The 22,037-nt window shown below is 41.7% G+C and overlaps 1 protein-coding gene across 10 annotated transcripts in view; it reads left to right on the forward strand.

Moving 5' to 3' along the window:
* The first annotated feature begins 269 nt into the window (after positions 1-269).
* Positions 270-22,037, forward strand: part of CLOCK (clock circadian regulator) — a 95,382-nt gene continuing 73,614 nt past the window's right edge. For 8 of the 10 annotated variants that reach the window (XM_048848264.2, XM_048848265.2, XM_048848262.2 and 5 more), the window contains exon 1: positions 889-1,025. The gene's annotated coding sequence lies outside the window, so the exon portion shown is untranslated. Of the gene's footprint in view, positions 788-888; positions 1,031-22,037 lie in introns of those variants that run through there. The other 2 variants (XM_075127914.1, XM_048848266.2) reach the window with 2 other exon arrangements.

Below are 22,037 nucleotides of genomic sequence, written 5' to 3' on the forward strand. Positions count from 1 at the left end.
CCTGCAGTGACGCTGCGCGCTCTGGGCCTGCGCAGTGGGACTCCGGCTTTCGTCTGTACTTCTGTATAACAGGAGGCGCCTTTCCCAGGGGTGACGTGAGGGGAGGTTCATTAAAGGGAGCGAAGCGTCCAGCTACCCCAGGGAGGGCGGCGTGTGAGACAGGGCTGCAGTGACCGGCTAAGGGCTTCCAAGCGGCTCTACGCCGGCCCCAGGCAGCACGCGCCGTGCCTTTCCTCCTCCCACGCGCGCAGCTGCTGAGGCGCTTGGAGGCGGCAAGGGCAGCGGGGATTTCGCCAGCCCTCCTGGGGTGCAGAGCGGGGCAGTGCCTGAGGCAGGGTTAACAGTAAGGCCAGGGCTCACCGGGACTCTGCTGTCAGACCCCCCCCCAGCCCCAGGGTCTCCCGCAGTCGCTGCCTCACGAGCCGTAGGTGTGAGGCGGCTGGGGGGCCCGCCCCCAAAGGCGCTAATAGTGCTGGGCAGGGTGATGTAACTGCCTTGGGACCCGCTCGGGCGGTCCCCACCCACCAAGGCACAAGGGAGCGCCCTCCGCCCCGCAGCCCCTGTCTCTGTAGCCGCGCCGGCCCGCTCAGCCCAGCGAAAAGGCGCCATTTTCTCCTCACGGAGCCACCCGCGTCTCTACCGGGGTGATCTGAGGTCAGGGAGCCGGGTCCCGCTACACAGGCTGCGAGCGCGTACAGAGCTGCTTTCCGCGCCGCAGCTAGGCGGCACTGCTGGAGAGGAGTCGCAAGCCGCGGTGGGAGGCTGCGCATGCCCCTTAGCGGCGAAGGTAAATCACAGGCCCAGCCGCGGCAGCCTGGCGCACGCGCACTGGCACGGGGCTCAGTCAATCCGGTGGCTGCTGTTGCCGGTAGGCTCTGGCGGCGCATGCGCAGTGGTGGCGGTGAGGGAATCACAGGCCTGGCTGCTGCTGGAGGAGGATCTGTCGGTGGGTTTGGGACTAAGCGCAGGAAGCGGCTTCGCACACTGCAAGGAGCCCAGAGTGGTCAGGCGGCGTGGGGAGCCGGGTAAGGTGCGCGCTGCAAGGGCAGGCGGGGCAGCTGTGGCCGGGCGGGGTCCCCCGGATCCCGGCCGGGGAGCCATTAAAGTTTGACAGTCCTGGCGGGGCTCCCGTCTCTAGGGCAGCGGCGGGGGGTGGGCACGGCAGGGGCTGCCCGTCGGGCCGGGCGCGGGCTGGGGCTGGGGCTCCCCGGCGGGGCAGGGCAGGGGCTGTTTCATAAGGGACCCGCTAGGCCTTGTGACCCACTTTACTCCTGTCACAACTCCCAGCACGTTTGGAGCCCTGCCCGGCTGGCCCGGCGCCCGGCCGGGCTCCGCCTGCTCTCGCCGCCCCGAGGGCGGGGGCGGGACGCTCCGAGCTGCCAGCTCCCCACCTGCCCGGGGCGCGGGTTGGGGCTGGCGCTGGAGCCGGGACCCTGTTTGTTTTCTTTCTCGCGCCTGGAGCCGTGGGCGGCGTCTCGTCCGGTCTGTGCAGCCGGGAGCGGCTCTCCCCGCCCGCACTGCCCCCGCTGTCAGAGGGGCTCTCCCTGCTGCCGGAGCTGGTCGGGGACAGCCTGGTCTGCGCCGCTCAGCGCGGTTATCCTCGCAGCACCCTGCCGGCCGGGAGCCGAGCCTGTCCGCCGCAGCCGTAGGGCCAGGAGCAGTCTTGTCTGCGGCACAGGATGGACAATAAAACCGGGCGGCGGGCTGCTGGTGGAGTGATCGCCCATGGCCTGTCGTTGGCGGGGCGGGGTGTTCTTAGTGTCAGTGTTAAATTGGAATGAAATTCAGTGGCGTGCGAAGTTACAGGACAACTGACGTTTGCAACTCGTGAATCCAGTCCCGGAAACCAATGGTCCCATAGAATGAAGAGCTGCTGGCCCGAGAGAAGGTTTATAAACGTAGACACGTCCCTTTCATGGGGCCCCAAGGCGTCCACTTGCCTGGATCAGCTTGCAGGATCTGTCTCTAAATCCCAAAATGATTCACATCATTAGTCATTATAATACTTAATGCTTGTACAGCGATTTCAGTCTAGAAATAGTTGCTTAAATCCTGTTATAGCAGCGAGACTGAAGTGAAGGGTACTGTGAAAAATTAAATTTTGTTGAATGAATAAATTTTACTTTAAGAAAAGGAGTACTTGTGGCACCTTAGAGACTAACCAATTTATTTGAGCATAAGCTTTCGTGAGCTACAGCTCACTTCATCAGATGAAAATACTGTTTCATGGTCTCTGTGTATATAATGTCTTCTGCAGTTTCCACAGTATGCATCCGATGAAGTGAGCTGTAGCTCACGAAAGCTTATGTTCAAATAAATTGGTTAGTCTCTAAGGTGCCACAAGTACTCCTTCTCTTTTTGCGAATACAGACTAACACGGCTGTTCTGTGAAATTTTACTTTGTTTCAGCATGGTGTCTAAGCAGTATTTATTAATAACACCTTAAATTATTAAAAGTCAAGATTTTACAAATATATTCCCCAGTGCTGCGAGCACTTTTGTACATGCTTAAGTTCAAACATGTAAGTAGCCTCTCTGATTTTAGTAAATGGCACACATACAATTAAGCATGTGCATTGTAGGATTGGGATCCTAATTTACTTGGCATTCTTTTTGTATTTCTCTCAACTTGGAAATTGAAACTCAGTGAAGTTTACAGTCAGTTTAATTTTCAGGTTCTCATTATCCCCTTATTGGAGTTTTAAATACAGCAAGGAGAATGTTTGTTTAAAAGCTATTTTGATTGGAGGTTTTTGTTTAACAGTTGAAACATTTTGTTTTTCTGAGGTCTCTTAGCATTATGGAGATTCCAAGAAAAATAACATATATGTCTCAAAATATTTATTTTTATGATATCGGGTGTTCTTGTTAAATTGTGATAATTGTGCATCTTGGAGTTGGTCTTAAACTGTTGAGAAACTTGTTAAAAGAAAAGGAGTACTTGTGGCACCTTAGAGACTAACCAATTTATTTGAACATAGGCTTTTGTGAGCTACAACGAAAGCTTATGCTCAAATAAATTGGTTAGTCTCTAAGGTGCCACAAGTACTCCTTTTCTATTTGCAGATACAGACTAACATGGCTGCTACTCTGAAACTTGTTAAAAGAAAAACAATCATGCAGCCTAGTAGTACAATATTTTCCTGAAAAAATTGCTTTGCACTATTACAGAATAGCATGAACAAAAAATTTAATTTTCAGGTCCGTGTTTAACAGCCAGGCTCAAACATTAGACAGCTGATTCTCACTTATTGCTTGTTTCAATTTCTTTACACATTCACATAAAGAACGATGAATGTTTTCTTGGAGCTCTGTCATTTTATGTATATTTGTGTTTTACTTTTTGTAAATTTTGTTTACATTTTTAGGACTACTTAAACGCTCTCTGGTGGCTAATTTAACATATAGTCAAATAATTTAAGACTGTCAAAGAGTGGTTATTTGCTCATGTAGTTGTAGGCTGATCTCCCTGTGAAGCGTCTCACTGAGGTCAGTGGGGCTCCATACCAGGGTCCACCTGTGAATGACCAGTTACAGGTAGAACTCAATGGGAAGGTTCTATTGGTAATAGGTGATTACTGTAGCTGTAATGATTTGAGGCCCCAGGGGCTATGAGGATCTTCAAGTTTCACCTGATCTGGCTGCCTTCTCTGGATGTCAAGTGTTTGTTTTTGGATTGTTTAAACAGATTCTTCTTGATTGTATGGCACTCATGTATATTTTTCTCTCCACAATCTTTTCCATTTTGTTTTTTCCACATATTTAAGTCCCCTTTTTGCCCCCTCCTGTAATCTCCCATGCTGGAAATTTTCTTCCCACTCCTTTTAGAATATGTACTGGGAAGCAACACTCTGCCCCTGGTTTATATAACTTTTGCTGCTTCGATATTCTAGAACTGTATGCTGCTCAGGAAAATTTGCAATTTCTCATTTATTCGTAAAGTGACTTTATATTTTATCTGGTATATTTTAACAAGGATGGTTCTGATAATTAAATATGTCTCCTGCAATATAAAAGGTTTTAATAACACAAAGGAAAAAGTATACTCAGTGCTTTTAAAAAAAAAAAGAAGGTTGACATTGCCATGCTCCAGGAAACACCTTTGCCAGAATTTGAAGCTTGTAAACTGAATAAAGATTGCATATGCCTCTCAGTTTCCAGTTGCTTTAATTCTTAAGCAAGGGGCATTGGTATACTAATACATAAAAAGTTGAATTTTAATATTCTCAGCACAACATCTGACATTGAGGTCAGATTTACTATCCTCAAGGCTGAAATTGACAATTCTAAAATCAAACCAGGATGACCCAATTTTGTCATAATTTTTTTATGAGTATAAATGACATGGGACACCATCCTATTATCATAGCTGGAGACTTTAACATAACTCTCGACCAAGCACTTGATAAATCTTCTCCTTCTCCATATAAAAACTGAAATACATGAGTACACATTACATACATAGCAGATTTAGGCTTAAAAAATATGTGGAGATGGAGTAATCTTATGACCAGAGACTATATCTTTTTTTTTTTTTTTCCCTGCAGCTCATTCAACGTATTCAAAATTGGACTGTTTCTTAGTGTCACAAGACTTGATCAATTCTGTCACTCATTATGCCATTGGTACTATTGTTATATCTGACCATGCTCCTATACATATGTTTTTTAGGTCCCCAGAGTATGCACCCTCAACTAAAATGTGAAGATTAAATGCTTCTCTGCTGTTTGATACATCATTTATTAACTCTGTCCAGCAAGAGTTGGAACTTTTTCTTTAAAACAAATACCTCCAGAGTTTCATCAGTTGTCACACTTTGGGAAGCATTTAAAACCTTCATCAAAGGCCATATCATCTTTTATGCCACGTTTAGAAAGAAATGGAGAAAACATAGAATTGATACCCTTGTGAAGGAAATTAAGGCCTTGGATGTAGACTGTGCTTCTAATTCCTCCCCAGAGAAACTCTGAATTCTCATCAGTCTAAACTATGAAATCAATAAACTTCTGTCCCAAAAGGCAGAGTTTGCTTTATTCTTTTTGAAGCAAAACTACTGGGAATCTGGCAAGAGAGAGAGCCGCTATTCGCGATAGTAGCAATAAATTATATACAACAGTCAGATATTAATAAAGAGTTTCAACAGTTTTATTCAAAACTATATTTAGCTGAAGAGGGAATCACTAAAGATGCCCTAGATAACTTTTGTAGTGGATTGTCTCTGCCACAAATCTCTGACTCTGATGGAACTTTTAGATGCCCGTTTAGAAATCACACAACTGACTCAGGCTATAAAAATATGATGGTCAGAAAGACTCCTTGTGCAGACGGGTTCCCAGCTGAATTTTACAAAAAGTTCTCTGAAACTTTAACACCTAGGTTATTGAATATGTTCAATGAGACCAAGAATGAGCAAACTCTTTTCCTACTCTATGAGTAGCTGTAATTTCAGTTATTCCTAAACCTGGGGAAGACCTTGAACTATGTAGTAATTCGCAAAAAGAAAAGGAGTACTTGTGGCACCTTAGAGACTAACCAATTTATTTGAGCATGAGCTTTCGTGAGAAGTGAGCAGTAGCTCACGAAAGCTCATGCTCAAATAAATTGGTTAGTCTCTAAGGTGCCACAAGTACTCCTTTTTGCCAATACAGACTAACACGGCTGTTACTCTGAAATATGTAGTAATTACAAGACAATTTTTTAAAGCAATTGTGTTGCTAAGATTTTAGCTAAAGCTCTTGCTGTGTGATTGGACAAAGTTCTATCTCACATTCAACACACAAATCCGGTAGACTTCCTTCCTAATAGACGTGGCTCAGATAACGTGTGTCAAATGATGTTATTGCCACTCCAAAAAATTCTAAAGAACTCTTAGCTGTCATTTCTTTAGATGCTGTAAAGGTCTTAGTTCCAGGCTATGTGGGCAATCTGTTGTGTGTGCACAAAATTTGGATTTGGTAAACAATATATTGCTTGGTTTAAGGTTTTATACTTTAACCTGACTTCCAGGGTAGTTATCAATGGTATTATTTACACCCCATTTCCATTACAGAGATATGAGACGGGGCTGCCCACTTTCTCCTCTTCTGTTTGATTTAGCTCTAGAACCTTTAGCCTTTGCCATCTGAGCAAATAAACATATTCATGGTATCAGGGTGGCCCAAACAGAGAACAAAATTGTGTTTTATGCAGATGAACTTGTATTTGTATGTGTGTTCCAGGTTACTATTCCTAACCTTTTAACTACTGGTAATAAGTTTGGACACCTCTCAGGATATAAAATTAATTGGGGTAAATCAGAAATCTTAAACACTAACAGTATACTCACAAAGTACTGTTCTCAAATTGGGACTTTCAGTGGCAATCCTCTTATCTGAAATATTTAGGAATACTGCTTTCCAAAAATATTCAGGGCATCCCGAAGATAAATATAGAACTAGTTATTGCCCAAGTGTCTAATGATTTGGAGAGATGGAGTTTAATGCTCAGTTTGTCAAGCAAAATTAGTATACTGAAAACGTATGTTCTTCCCAGAATTTTCTATGCCCTGAGCAGTTTATTTCTGTTCCTCAAATTCATTTTAAGAAATTCAATAATATTTTCTCAGCATTCCTTTGGGTACAGGTAAGAAATCTAGACCAGCTCTTAACAAATTACAGCTCCCCCAATATTCCCAATTTGGAAAATTATCATATCTCCTTTTTGTTAAGACAGGCATCTTTGTGGATGTTGCATATGACCACACAGACTTCACCTTGGATTCAGATTGAATGAGAATTGGTATATCCTCTACCTGTTTCAGACATTGTCAGATTATTATAGATTTGATGGCTCCAGAGCTCTCCCAGTGATGGCTGTCATATAAGCTTGGTCAAACTTGGCTAAAAAGTTCTGCTTCCCTCCATTCTTCCTTGTAGAAGTCATATGGAACAATCCTGTTCTTAAAATCAGTAGCAAAACCTGGATCTGGAGGGATTGGATGGACAGAGGAATTATGACTGTGTAACAGATAATTGACAATGATAAATTTAAACCATTTGTGTAGATCTTCAGTAACAGTTTGGTTTACTCTGCTCTGGAACATGGAAATATCTCCAGTTAAAGCGTTTACTTACTAGTGTATTTAGACCAGATGCATTGGGAGCTCCAGATCATATATTATTTTGGAGGAAACTTCCTGGATTTACTCAGCCAGTGGTATCCTCTTACAATACACATTTGGATACACATCTATCTCTGACCCAATGGAATACAATTCTGTCTATTGTTAAAAAATGAAACTATAGAGCTGACACTATGGCTTATTTGCCAAAAGACACTTTCTCAAATATACTGGTCCCTGCATAAGCTAATGGTAATGGGCCTCACAAATGCTGTTGGAAATGTAACTCAGTTGGTGCTACATTAAGTGCCCCTGTGTCAAGAATTTCTGGTATGAGGTCAGTCAAATGTCCAATTTGATATTGGATGCTAAATTGGAGGCCAAGTTTCATTCTTGGATATATTCCTGATATTTAGAGATTACCTTGTAACAAGGCAGCGTGGTTCCAACCTGCAGCTTTGGTTGCTAAAAACTTAATCCTGCAAAAATGAAAAAATTGATCCCTACCAAATATTGATGCCTGGCTCAGTGGTATGGCTGACCTTACATGTAGTGAAAGGGAATGCCTAAACAATTCAAAGCAATTTGGGCTGACATTTTAGAGGCCTGTGATTAACATAGGCCTTGAAGATAGCTATGTCACTTCCCCTCCCCTGCCTTTATCATAACCCTCTCTATTTACTTTATGTATTGTGATGAGTCTGGTATCTTGGTATATTTATTGTATTTGGAAAAATTTATAAATGTCTTGCTTTCCTAATCAAAAAGTGACACATTTTTGACTCATGAGTCCATATCCTGCATCTGAATATTCATAAAATACACTTTTTAAAAAAGCCTTTGCACAGTAAAATAAATAATGAGCACTGAAAGCTTTAGATTTCTAAAATAAACTTTTTAGATTGTGTGACAGCTACATTTCAATCTGGAGTGGCCCGTGACACTGAGTGCCTACCTCAGGGCAGAATTTCAAAAACAGGGCAGATACCCCAAATTGGTGGTATGTTCTATACTTAGATTTTACCAAGGTAGTAACAAATGTGAACTCCTGCATCACTACCATGGAGTCACAGCCAGTCCCCTTAGGCTCTCAAGTCTCTCTTGCCACCATACAAACTGGGCTTAATGATAAATGGTCACTTACACCAAAAATCACACAATATTCAGGTTGCTTCGAGTCACTTACACCAGATTGGGTACCCTAGATCTTAGACCAAAAACAATGCCTGTAGCCAATCCTGTAATGAACTATCTAAAGGTTTATTAACTAGGAAAAAGAAATTAATTATTTACAGGCTGAAGCATGCAACCATATGCACAAATGAGTTGCAATCTAAATCCTAAGAGTGACGAGTTAGAGTGATCTGTCAATTCAAAGCCTCTTTTAGGCAGAGGTGGATGACGTTTTTTGGGGGCCCTGGGCAAGAGCAAGTGGGGGCCCCTTCCCACCCCTTCCATCTGCAGTCCCCGCACTCTTCCCTGCTGCTCCTGCCAGGGAGCAGAGTTGGGGTGTGGGGCTTGTGTTGCTCTGCTCACCCGGCACTCCTGCTGAGAGTGGGTTTGGAGTGTGGGGGCTTTCCCCGCTCCCGGCAGGAGTACCTGATGGGTGGAGCACGACAAGCCCCTACGCCCCAACCCTGCTCCCCAGCAGGAGAGCTGGACGGGCAGAGTGGGCCAGCGTGCAGGGGTGCCCATTTTCCTGGGGCCCCTGGGCATGGGCCCTGTTGGCCCAATGGCTAATCCGCCACTGCTTTCAGGGTGGAACTATGAGGTAGACCCTGGGAATCTCTGGCTTCAGTTTGGTGTCTCTGACCCTGTGAGAGTTCAAACAGCAAAAAAAAAAAAAGGAAAAGTTTCCTGTGTCTGTTTTATTTTCTTTATTCAGACTTCCAGTCCATAGGCCGAGCTTCCTTTCACATAACATTTCCAAAGTGTGATAGGGCAATTACCGAATCCTTTGTACCGCAGTGTTCCTTGATGACCCATCTCATTTTGATAGTTCTTCTGACAACACTCTTCCTACCTGGGTTTACAAGTTTAGAGCAAACATTTTCAAAATTATTTCCATAGCATGAACTAAAGATATTACAAATAGGATTAATGCATACAGCAACTTATAAACATTTGATAGAGTCTAAACACTAAGTACATTCTTATAAGGTTAATGTATATTTTGAGCAACACTAAGGCCATGTCTACACTAGTTACCTTACAGCAGCACAGCTGTACTGATGGAGCTGCACCGCTGTAAGATCACTTGTGTAGCCACTGTATGTTGACAGGAGAGAGCTCTTCTGTTGACATAATAAAACCACCTCAATGAGCAGCGGTAGCTATGTCTGCGGGAGAAGCTCTCCTGCCAACATAGCACTGTGCACACTACCACTTATGCTGGCGAAACTTATGTCACTCAGCGGGTATGGTTTTTCACACCCCTGAGCGACGTAAGTTTTGCTGACATAAGTGGTAGTGTAGACATGGCCTAACTAACACACAAGTGAACTGGTATTGGCTCCAGTTATGAGTTTGTCAGTTCTTAGCTAATGCCTGCAGCCTTGGCAAGAGCTGGCATCTGGCCTACCAGTGTCACAGTAGCTACATGCTGCCAATGAGCTTTTCACCACTGTGGCACTGAAAGCCCTCTTACTTTGGGAGAGCTATGCCCATGTTATACCATTAGTCATCTTGTGTCAAGGGTGAATCCGTCTTGCTTCGAGGGTCATGGTGGTGGTCTGCCTTGAGTTGAAAACTTGTGTATTAATAGGACATTTAAGATAAAACCATACTGTGATATTTCTGGGCAGAAGCAGAATTGCATAATTGTTTCATTTACATCAAATAGTGTCTGTCATGACTTTTCCATGATAAAAATACCTGGAAGATATTAGGAGATGGATTAAAAAAATAAATCAGGCTATTGCTTCAGCATCTTCAAAATGTAAAGTTTAATACCCAAATGGACATTTAGAGAGCTTGGAGACAGTAAAAGTTAGTACCCAAGCCATTCAACTGTCCCTAACCTTGTGGTGATACAGTACCGTATTTCAGAGTAATATAGCACTCTTATCTTTTGCTTTGTGTTTAGAAATCTTTTGCAGCAGAAAAGTATAAAAGGTGTCTTTCACCGATGTCAGTTCAATAGTTATGATTTCTAGGTTTTACTGAATGGTTTATAGTTTCATGGTTGGTTGGTGATTCATATTTCCTTTGGCGAAGCAAAGTTTATTTGCTTTCTATTATTTTATTTCCATAGTAAGTCAGATTGGTTGGGTAATAAAAATTATGCTCCTTAATTTTCAGTCTGAAGATCTGTAGTGTTTCAGTCTGTGTGGTATTTTTTAACTAGATATGAAAAATTAATATTATTGATTCATTTTTCGTATTCAAGTTTTGCAGCTGCAAAAAGACAAATTCATTTTACTAGTATGTAATCCACATGACCATTAAATTGTTCAGCAAGTATGTGTTAAAGATTTTAAACACTAATTTGGCCTAATTGCAGTTGCTTGGGGTTGCACAGTATAATTTAAACAAAAGTAAGTAATCTAATCTTAGATCAGATTCACATTGTGAACATAATTTTTTTTAATCTGCTCAGTGTTCTCCAGAAGTTTAAAAATAGTCTGTATGGAGTAAAACTATGTTTTCTGAACGTGTGAAACAGATGTACTGAGTTTTATATTCTACAAGTGGACTTACATCAAGTAAGTGGATTACATTTGTAATATTAAGGTCTGAATTTTCAAAGAGTCCTCTGTTCAGCTTTTAAATTTGCACCTGAAATCTTGTCCCCACAGTTAGTCGTAGGAACAGATGTTTAAATTTTTAAATTCCCAACTACTTTAGTTGATTAGCAGATGCAAGTGTTTTTTGTGCCAGCAAATCTACTTCTAAATTCTAATGCTTGTCTTCACAATTTATGTGCCTATAATATTATACCATCATTTGACTATATATAATAACTGGAAGACTTTTGGGGGGTAAAACCTCTAATCTTGCATATGAATTAATTTGTTTTTCTTCTTCAGGGTATTGGTTTCCTTGGAGTTGGAAACACACTTTTGTTTTCAAGTAACTGTTGCCCCTCTCTCATAACTTCACCATCTTTTAATAGGGATCAGGTTTATATATCTATATGTCTCTCTATATAAAAATTTTGGAAAGGTAACTATTTGTTCCTTATTTTTGTGAACTCTCCCTTTTTTCCTGCACCAGAGCCATATAATCTACTTGATGTTTGAGGCAGATAACAGATTTTACAAAACTATAGTATAATTATGTAAACTGTTGATAATAGTAGTATTGAAAAGAGCTGCTTCCATAAATATGAAGTCCTGAGTATTGTATAGTTCCTATGTATTTAGTATTATGTAGCAGCAACAAAATTATTTTGGCTCTCTGAGTCCTTCAACAACTTCAGCATTACATGTTTTGTACTCTTTCCATTCCCACCCACATATTTAGAATTCAGATCTTTTGTGTTAGGTTCCCTATCCAGTGTCAATATTCTGATGAACAAAATTGAAATTAGAAAATCAATTTCATTATTATTTGTTAAAGTACATAGATCTTACAATATGAGATTCTATTAATAAGAGGTTTTTGTTTGAAAGGAAAGGAAAGATCAAGCTTGTGGGTTTGTATATACAGTGAGCACACTCTACATGTCTGAAAAAAGGTAGCCATGTTTATGTAATTGTTCTAAATATCATTTTTAGAACCTGTAAATGATTTCATGGGCTACATATGTCACGATTTAATAAACAATTTATTTTTGGAGTAGACTAAGATCACTTTAGCTTTTAAGAGAGCCTATTGCGAGAGAGGACAAAATCAATATAATGAACTGTTAGTACAGCCCAATAAAGCCAGTACTGGAGTAAGATTTATTCACAAATAGATCCATGTGGGTGTATGTTCTCTGACATACATCCCTTTGTAGAACTAGGCCGTTGAAAAGACAATTTGGGGTAAACTATGTGAGAAGTCTTTTAATATGCACTGTTTTATCGTATGATACTTTTCAGACCGAAAACACATGATTGCTATTCCCTGCCAAAAGAAGTTTATGGTCTAAAATTCCTACAAGCATCCATTCTGGTAGTTTTGTTACAGAAGTAATCCCATTGACTTCAATGGGACTATTTGCTTGAATAAAATTACTTGTGTGTGTTTGCAGGATTGAACATAAATTTGGCTTTCTGCAAAGGTGACAGGCTACTGGTAGAGTTGGGATAAGGACAGGACAAAGGCTATAACAATTTGATTGGGGTTGCTTTTACCATGAACATCATCTTGGTTCTTAATATATTTCAATTAAAATTATTGAAATATTTAATTGTACCTATTCGTTATTACAAACAAGGGAAAGAGGAAGAATTGGACAGGAGTGAAGAGGTAAGAAGAAAGGAATAGTGAGGAGGGGTGGGAAGAAAAGTGGTGAGGAACAGTGCATAGGTCAACAGTGCATAGAAGAGCAGTGTGCATAGTGATAGTGGATTTGTAGCTCACAGAAAATGAAAGTGAGGAAGTATTGTGATATAAAGAAAAAGTAAATTTAAAGTTGACAGAGTTAGTAAAAATGGCAACAGTAAGCTGATTTTGGCAGAATAAGACAAAATGCAGTAAATAGTGGCACTAATATATTAGATTGGCTGAGTGTATTGGAATGGAAGCAATGGATCAAATAAAGACTAGTAAACTGAAGGTTAAAACCAGTAGAATGTGTAACTTAAATCACATGGCAAAAGTCAGTCTTCAATTAAATGGAAAATCACATCTCCAATAAAAAAACAAAAATGTAAGAAATTAACTTTTAATAGGTGATTAACATTAGATCACCATGATGCAGTCTACAACGTATGAAAATGATTCAAGTGATACCTTTGATCCAGTATTGCATTTATAATGGTAGCAATCCAAAAATAAAATTGGGAATAGGAAGCTTGAGGTTAATTACATTAATATAGGAAGTTCCACTCAATTTATACTTTCTCCATTACTGACATTAATTTTGTTTAAAAAAAAAACCGAGGAGTACTTGTGGCACCTTACAGACTAACAAATTTATTTGGACATAAGCTTTTGTGGGCTAAAACCCACTTCATCGGATGAATGCAGTGGAAAATACAGTAGGAAGATATATATACACACACACACAGAGAACATGAAAAAATGGATGTTGCCATACCAACTGTAACGAGACCAATCAATTAAGGTGGGCTATTATCAGCAGGAGGAAAAAATAAAACAAACCTTTTGTAGTGATGAACAGGATGGCCCATTTCAAATAGTTGACGAGAAGGTTTGAGTAACAGTGGGGGGGGGGGAATAGCATGGGGAAATAGTTTTTACTTTGTGTAATGACCCATCCACTCCCAGTCTTTATTAAAGCCTAATTTAATTGTCCAGTTTGCAAATTAATTCCAATTCTGCAGTTTCTCGTTGGAGTCTGTTTTTGAAGTTTTTTTGTTGGAGAATTGTAACTTTTAGGTCTGAAACTGAGTGACCAGGGAGCTTGAAATCTGAAAGAATGCGTGCACATATTTAAGATCTCTATATAATGTGTGTGTATACATTTAAAAAAAAATTCAGGGAATTCTCATAATCTTTTTCTTTCTGTAGTCAGATGTGACAGACACAGGTCACATGTTGCAGGTCATTCTCTAATACGTATTCACGACTCTTGTGTATCTTATTCTTAATGTTTCAAAGGAAGTGCTGCGTCTCTAAGAATGTGAATCAACTCAGCAGTTCATGGGATGCTTCTGGGATCTGAGTGGGACTGGTTGCAATCAGCATGAGCTACCTTGTGATATTTTTGGCAGTTGTGATTTGCAGATTGAGAACTGCTGTTGATTCACGTAGGATGTCAAAAGTGTTCCTGTTGCTAATACTCTCTAGGCTACTGTGAGAAAGATTTGAGTTTCAGGTAGACTAAAATCAATGATTGGAATGTTGTAAAAATAAGGGTTTTATTTCTATTTGGAGGAGAAATGGTGGGAAATTTTTAGTGGGGAAATTTAATTTTTTTTGGTTACCAATCCAATTTGCCTAAAAACTTGAACATTTTTGTCCTCGTGCTGAGCTATTCATTCCTCTTTTTTTCCCTCCTTTGGTTCTCATGCATTCGTCTGAGCGCATCTTACCCCCTGCCCATGCATATTCCCAATCTCACTTACATGTACAAGTGTCATGTTATTCTATACTTGTTTCTTTTTTCTTTGTCGTCTTTTCTCCTCCTTTTAAGTTCCTTGTGCATATTTCCCTCCTCCCTTCCCACTTCAGAATTCTGTAGCTCAAAACACTTCTTTTAAACAGACTATTTTCTACTCTTGTTGCTTGAGATGCCAGAAAAGGCAAAATGATCAATGACAGGAAGAGGGATGTCATTTCAGATGTTGGAAACATCACTGAAAAATTTGATGAAGGGAAGAAGCTACAAGGTGAAAAATGGAGAAATGGTGGAAGATATAGGCAGAAAAAGACCTATGCAGAGACTTAGGGCTTGTCTACGTTGTGCTAGTGCAAACCAGCTGAGATGTAAATTCGAGTGTGCATCAGCATGCTGCACACTAACTGGCCTGTTGGATCCTGCTGGCATGCACTAAAAGTTTCCTTATGCATGTTAATGTAGTACTGTTTGAAACAGGACTACATTAACATACATTAGGGAACTTTTTGTGCATGCCAGCAGGGTCCACATGGACCAGTTAGTGTGTGACACGTTGGTGCACACTAGAACTTACACCCCCACTGGGTGTATTAATGCACCATGTAGACAAGCCCTTGGAAATGGGTTGAAGAGTTTGGCCTTCATTCAGAAAGAGACAGGAAAACAGTAAAGCAGTGGTCACCAACTGGTCGATCGCGATCAACCGGTTGATCCTAGAGGATCTCCCAGTCGATCGTGATCTCCGGCAGCCCAGTAGGGCTGCCGCTAAGACAGGCTCCCTGTCTGCCCCGGCCCCACGCCACTCCTGGAAGTGGCCAGCGGAGCCCTGGGGGTGGGAGAGTAGGGGTCTCCCTCCGGACACTGCTCATGCCTGCAAGCACTGCCCCCGCAGCTCCCATTGGCCGGGAACAGGGAGCTGTGGCCAATGGGAGCTGCAGTGGTGGTGCTTGCAGAGAGGGGCAGCGTGCGGAGCCACGTGCTGCCCGCCTCCCATCCCCAGGGGCCACAGGGGTGCGTTGGCCCCTTCCGGGACAGGCATGAGGCCAGGTTAGGCAGGTTACCTTAACAGCAGCCATGCTGCAGTGCCGGAGGTAAGTGCTGCCCAGCGGGAGGCCCCACCCCAGTCCTGAGCCCCCTCCTGGAGCCAGCACCCCAAACCCCCTCCTGCACCCCAAGCCTCATCGCTGAGCCCCCTCCCAGAGCTTGCACCCCTCATCCCCTCCTGCACCCTAACCCCCTGCCCCAGGCTCAGCCCAGAGCCCTCCCCCCCAAACTCCTACCCCAGCCTGGTGAAAGTGAGTGAGGGTGGGGGAGAGTGAGTGACGGAGATATGGGGAGATGGAGTTAGTGAGGCGGGGCTTTGGGGAAATGGCGGGGCCTTGTTGTAGGGGCAGGGTAGATCCTGGGTTGTCCTTACATTCAAAAAGTGATCTTGGTCATAAAAAGGCTGGAGATCACTGCAGTAAAGGGATCTGAGGACATGTTGATATTGTCATTGTGGTAGGAGAGAGAGGACACAAGTTATAAAGCATTAGTATTGTTTCAATACAGTTTCTTTTTTAAAAAATACTAGGAAATTCATATGTTAAGGCAGTCATAAAACGAACTCAAGAACAATGACTCCTATAACAGAAAATTCATTTGAGCTTCAAATGCCAACATTAGCTCTGTCTTCATATCCAGCTAATCACCTCCATAAGCCTGAGACCTTTTTACCAATTTGTCCTGCCTCATCTATATTTTAATATTGTTAAGTAATAATCCACATTTACTCACTTAAACATCAAAGTGATTCATATTTTATGTAAAATAATGATTGAATCACTGCCAACTCATTTCATGTCATAGGCTTAAGAGCTGGTCTTGCAGGGGTTTAACTAAAATTGGATTTTCAGTTGATTTCAACTGATACATACCCTTGTATGTCACTTTCAATTGCTTTCATTTGAGAAGCAAATTTCTACTCATTTGCCAAGGACCTTGGTCCTGATTCTTTACTGGGGCGTCTCTCAACTGCAAAGGTTTGCCTGCATAGTTCTTATTGCAAGATAGGTGTTATAGTCCTCAGTAAATTCTGAGGTCCTGCCATTTGCCCCAGAAGCCATTGTCTTAGACCAAGGAAATACTTTTTAAAAACACATGAGCATACCAGTGATACTGTTAATGGACTTTAAAAAAAAGTTTACACTGTCCCTTTACTGTAAATAGGAGTAGTTGAAGCAGGAATCGCTTTTGATTTGTATGTTTTCCCCACTGCTGTCAATGCTAGGGGCTTGATTTCAGAAGTGTTGGGCACCTATACTTCGCTTTGACTTCTGTTGGAGTTTTGGGTGCAGAGTATAAGGCCCACAAGCAGTATGGGTATAGGCCCATAAGCAGTGTATAAGACTTAAAGAAGAGATAGATAACTTGGTGATTTGGTGACAGAAAGAAGCTGCTACATGAGATGCACTAGCTCAAGAACAGTCTTAAGATTTGTGTTTCCTGGATCAGTTTTACTCAAGCATGTAAGTGAGGTGTTCAAACTCTCAAAGGACAGTAATTGCTGTGTGTATTGTCCCCATTTGCTAGCTCAGGTTTGGAGTGCCATTAGGAACCTTTTGAGTCAGAGTATTGATGCTCTTGGAGCAGCTGTGTAATGGAAGGTAGAAAGGGTTAGGAGATATATCATAGAATAGCTCCAGAATGGAGACTTGTGGAATATGTGAAAAACTCTTCTGTGTCACTGCTAAGAGAGGCTAAGCATCTGTGTTTGAATAGTTATGATGGGGCAGGAGGAGAAGAGGTTTCACTTATTGGGTTGTTCATTTTAAAAATAAGGTGTATGCTAAGCAAACTCAAAGGACTTCAGCAGTGATCTGTAGAGATTAGCATTTTTAAAGCAATGAATAAATTGCTGTAGGTTTATATAAGACCTTTTTAAAGGTCTGAGTTGTGTAGGTGTAAATACAATTAATAAACTTGAGCTACAGTATTACCAATAATAAACAGTAAGAAATAAGCAAGTAACCAGAAGGTGGTAATAATTAAATATTCACTAAGCTTTTGAGGCTTTGGATGCTCAGAACCAGCAACATATCTTGATTAATTGCATTCTTCAATAAGATTCTCATTAAATAAAGTGGATTAATTTAAAAAAAATGCTTCACTGGTCTTTCTGCTGCTCTTTGTTAAGCACTTGCAACAAACCAGAGGAGCTTATGACTTCCAGTAGGGGTTTCAGAAAATCTTGTTGGCCTCACTACATCACTTGTACTAGCTTCAATTTTAAAGATTGCTTCTGTTTTAGAGTTTGTTTCAGGTATTTTTTGGCCACAGGTTGAATACTGTAGAATAACAAGGTAAGATTGAAATGTCAACTAAGCTAATTTGCTAAATCAAATTATGTTAGAGCTAAAATATGTGTAAGTATAACAAAATGTTCCTAATAAAGTAGATAAAAGCAAGTCAGGGTTATCAGACTTCTCTAGTTGATAATTCTGGTAGAAGTAGAGTGCTAATTTACTACCGCCCAGGCTACATTACAAACTTAGATTAATTTAAGTTACCTTGCATCAATTTAGTTATGCATGTGTCTGCACTCAGATTTTTCTCCAGATGACATAAGCATCCCATTACTGAGGTGCAGTAAAACCACCTCCCCCAACAGTGTAGAACCGTGGTCAACCTGCTTTGGTAGATGCAGCCCTGCCCAGTCAAGCTGTGCTCACTGTGATTGGAGCTGGAGAATGGTGTTATGCCAGTGCTCTCCAAAGCTGAAGTATCCATAAGCATTTCTCATTTAAAGGTTCTTGAAAATAAGGGAAGGTGTCTTGTCAACCCTGACAGTCCTCCAGCTGCTGTCTCACAATGTCCCAGTCCCTGTGACAGTGATCATTCTGCTCACAACTATAAACTCCACTGCCCAGGGTTCACAAAGACCAGAAGCCCACCTTCCCCCCTTTAAAAATCACTGTGTTTTTTTTTTTAAATGCTGTTTCCTGGTTGCCCTCTGTGGTGAGAACACCTAGCAGCTGACTTTTGTTTGCATCCAACCAACCATGGGTCCATGCACGCAGAGAGGTACTAGATGCACTTCTGCCAGGAGCAGCCAAGAAGGATTAGATCCCCTGGACCTGTGAGAAGAGGCTGTGCAAGGACAAGTATGGAACAGCTATAGAAATGTGGACATCTATGAGCAGATTGCATGGAGGGCACAGGCATACGTGTACAACCGGGATCAGGCATGAAAGTGAAGATACTTTGCTAGGGATACCACATGCAAGGAAGGGCAACTAGAAATATAGTGCTGAACCACAGATCTGCTGCTTTTACAATGAACTGCATGCCATACTTGATGAAGACCTGTCAAGGTTCCTTCCCCACTCTGAACTCTAGGGTACAGATGTGGGGACCTGCATGAAAACCTCCTAAGCTTACTTTTACCAGCTTAGGTTAAACTTCCCCAAGGTACAAACTATTTTACCTTTTGCTCTTGGACTTTCGCTGCCACCACCAAACGTCTAACCGGGTTTATTATTGGGAAAGAGCCGTTTGGAAACGTCTTTCCCCCCAAAATCCTCCCAACCCTTGCACCCCACTTCCTGGGGAAGGTTTGGTAAAAATCCAATTTTCATAGGTGACCACAGACCCAATCCCTTGGGTCTTAAGAACAATGAAAAAGCATTCAGTTTCTGAAAAGAAGAACTTTAATAGAAGTAAAAAGAATCACCTCTGTAAAATCAGGATGGTAAATACCTTACAGGGTAATTAGATTCAAAACATAGAGAATCCCTCTAGGCAAAACCTTAAGTTACAAAAAGACACAAGGTCAGGAATATCCATTCCTTTCAGCACAGCTTGTTTCCTCAGCCATTTAAAGAAATCATAATCGAACGCATATCTAGTTAGATTACTTACTAAATTCTAAGACTCCATTCCTGTTCTGCCCCCGGGAAAAGCATCACCCAGACATACACAGACCCTTTGTTTCCCCCCCCCCCCTCCAGCTTTGAAAGTATCTTGTCTCCTCATTGGTCATTGTGGTGAGGTGCCAGCGAGGTTATCCTAGCTTCTTAACCCTTTACAGGTGAAAGGGTTTTTCCTCTGGCCAGGAGGGATTTTAAAGGTGTTTACCCCTCCCTTTATATGAATGACAAGACCCCTGCTCTGAACAGCAAGAAGGGGGAGAGGAGATGAGGTGGGGGACTCTAACCATACTGTGAGCCCGCGCCTCCACAGGAGTCTAGCCAGTCCTGCCAGGCAAGTGTGGATGAGCCCACTGATGAAGGGGAAGGGAGATCGGGTAAGTGTGTGCTGCGTTTTTCCTTACAATGTTTTTTTTGCTTTTCCTTCCTCTCCCACTCCCCCTCTGTCATTTACAGTTGGCCCCTGTCCCATCCAAAAGTGCATGAGACAAAAGTATTGACTTTTTTCATTGTTTTACTGGTATACTGTGAGAAATTAAAAAGTTAGGAAGTAAATTTGAAACAAATTTTTGAACAGTACTATGGCAGGCCAATTTCACAATCCACATCAGTTCAGTGTCCTGTGCTCAGGTAGAGGTAGAGATGGCATTTGCTTCTGTTGGGCTAGGTGAGGGGCCATGTGGTGCACATTGTTTATGTGAATAGGGATGTATATTTTTATCTTCCTGAGAGTTCTCGATGGCACTTTCATGGAGATACTCAGAAATCTTTGGGAGAGGATTGAAAAGGATGGCAGTCTTATTTCTTCCTCCTTAGGAGGACATTTTCCCATGCCACTCTGCAATGTATTTGGCTGGCACCATCGCAGGAAACAGGCTAGCAGCATACAGGTCACGTGGCTTCAGGATGCCAGTAGCAGCTGAGTTCTCTGTGCTTTTGTGACCCTCAGGAGTGAGAAAGACAACATTCATTATCTGGGGGAATGGGGGGGAGTGCCAGTAATTACAATAAAAAGAATGAGGAGTACTTGTGACACGTTAGAGACTAACACATTTATTTGGGCAGAAGCTTTCGTGGGCTAAAACCCACTTCATCAGCTGCATGGAGAGGAAAATACAGTAGGAAGATATATATACAGAGAACATGAAAAGGTGGGTGTTGCCATACCAACTCTAACGAGACAATTACGGTGAACTATTATCAGCAGGAGAAAAAAAAACTTTGTAGTGATAATCAAGATGGCCCATTTCAAACAGTTGACAAGAAGGTGTCAGTAACAGTAGGGGGGGAAATTAGCATGGGGAAATAGTTTTTAGTTTGTGTAATTACCCATCCACTCCCAGTCTTTATTCAAGCCTAATTTGATGGTGTCCAGTTTGCAAATTAATTCCAGTTCTGCAATTTCTCGTTGGAGTCTGTTTTTGAAGGTTTTTTTGTTGAAGAATTGCCACTTTTAGGTCTGTAATTGAGTGTCCAGGGAGGTTGAAGTGTTCTCCAACTGGTTTTTGAATGTTATAATTCTTGACGTCTGACTTGTGTCCATTTATTCTTTTGCGTAGAGACTGCCCGATTTGGCCAGTGTACATGGCAGAGGGGCATTGCTAGATGCCGTCATGTGCCAGAAAACAAAATATTGAATAGTTGCTTGTTAGTTGTGCACCATCCCTCCTATGCACTGAATGAGGCAAAGGTCCCGGGGAAGAAAATGTGGTCATGTAATTAAAGATTATTACAAAGCATCTGTGCAAGGGGACTGAATTAAGGTTGCACAGTGCATGGCTTCACAACCTTAACAGTGTTCATTTAATGTAGCTTTTGGTGTATAATACTTCATATATACTCCATATTTAATGTATGTATAGGAATGCCATTTCCTATTTTTTTTAAGGAGTTATTATTTGGAATCACTGTTTCAAAAGCTAACTTCTGTAACCACTACTTGTTTATTTGTATAGTGGTCGCCTCATTGTGCTAGGCACTCTACACATGTACCTATGTGATCTTACTATAGTTACTTCTGTTTTCCCTCTTCCTTTGCTTCTGTGTGTTTTAAATTAGATTGTAACCAGGGGCATGCTTTTCTTTTTTTCCTGTTTGTTCATATTACAGTAGTGCCTAGAAGCTCCAGTCAGGATCAGAGCCCCACTGTGCCAGACACTGTACACACATACATAATAAGAGACCGTTCCTCCCCTGAAGAGTTTATACCCTAAGTAGACAAGACAAATGGTAGGAGAGGAAATGGGCACTTGTAGTGAAGTGACTTGTCCAGGGCATTAGGTCAGTGGCAGAACTGGGAATAGAACCTATGTGTTGTCTTACGTACACATAGGTTATCTAGGACAATAAGACCTTGATCCCAAATGGGTCTTCTGCATGCTACTCTAATAAAAATAAAACCTCTAGGTGCTACCATTGCACAACTCATTAATAATAAAACTGTGAGCCAGAGTTGCAGGGTTCTATGCTTGTCTGCTCAGCTTTTTTCCTGCGTGATTCTAGACAGATCAGTTAACTCTTATATCAGCTTCTCTGTAAACTGCCTATAATAACTTACATACAATAATGTTGAGGCTTGTTTGTAAAGCATTTAGAGATTCTTGGACAAAGGTCACCTATAAATACTATGCATTTTCCTTCATGATAATCAATGAATCATAGGAACTGGGATGAAAAAATTACTTACTTAGCAAGATAAACTAAATGTCCAATGCCCTTCACTATCTTGGACTGAGTTGTAGACTTAAAATGATGTGTATGCATCCGCTTTCACAAACACATTCCCAGTTGCGTTACACATAGCAGCAACATTAAACACATACCTTTTCAATGTCTGTTTAAAGTCTAAAACAGTTTT

Source organism: Caretta caretta, chromosome 4 (assembly GCF_965140235.1).
Source record: "Caretta caretta isolate rCarCar2 chromosome 4, rCarCar1.hap1, whole genome shotgun sequence".
Classification (NCBI taxonomy): Eukaryota; Metazoa; Chordata; order Testudines; family Cheloniidae; genus Caretta; species Caretta caretta.